This window comes from Corvus cornix, chromosome 1 (assembly GCF_000738735.6).
Source record: "Corvus cornix cornix isolate S_Up_H32 chromosome 1, ASM73873v5, whole genome shotgun sequence".
NCBI lineage: Eukaryota > Metazoa > Chordata > Aves > Passeriformes > Corvidae > Corvus > Corvus cornix.
The window spans coordinates 20,092,338-20,092,824 of record NC_046332.1 but is presented as its reverse complement, the minus strand read 5'-3'; the positions used below and the strand labels follow the sequence as shown (position 1 = coordinate 20,092,824).

The window sequence follows — 487 nt, the reverse complement described above, 5'->3', positions numbered from 1 at the left end:
CTCCGCGCGCTGTCACCTCCCGGTCCCGGACGGGAAAAGCGCGGGCTGGTGTCCCTGCCCCGGGAACACCGCAGGGTGTCTCTGTGAGGAGCACACCCACTCGGTGAGGAGCACACCCGCTCCCCGGGGCGGTGACAGCGCAGCGGCGCGGCTCCGCTTCCGCACGGCGTGGAGGGGCTGCCCGCCGGCCATTGGCGCAGCGGGCCGGTTAGCTCAGTTGGTTAGAGCGTGGTGCTAATAACGCCAAGGTCGCGGGTTCGATCCCCGTACGGGCCATTGAGTTTTGTCCGTCCGGGTACCGATCCCGGCGGTCCCTCGGCTCCCCCTGAGCGCCCGCGGGAACGGGGCACGCACTGGTGGAACAACAGCGGGATACGGGGATGTTTCGGATGTTTAGAAAGAGCCGAAAAGCTACCCGGACAAAGAGATAATGTGCCGAGAAAGCGCACTGAGGAATGTTTAAAGTCTTTCCATAACTCGTCACCAA

At 64.5% G+C, this 487-nt stretch overlaps 1 non-coding gene across 1 annotated transcript; it reads left to right on the top strand.

Moving 5' to 3' along the window:
* Positions 1-202: 202 nt before the first annotated feature.
* Positions 203-276, top strand: TRNAI-AAU. Its single transcript has one exon. It is a non-coding gene; the product is annotated as a tRNA-Ile (tRNA).
* Positions 277-487: the final 211 nt, after the last annotated feature.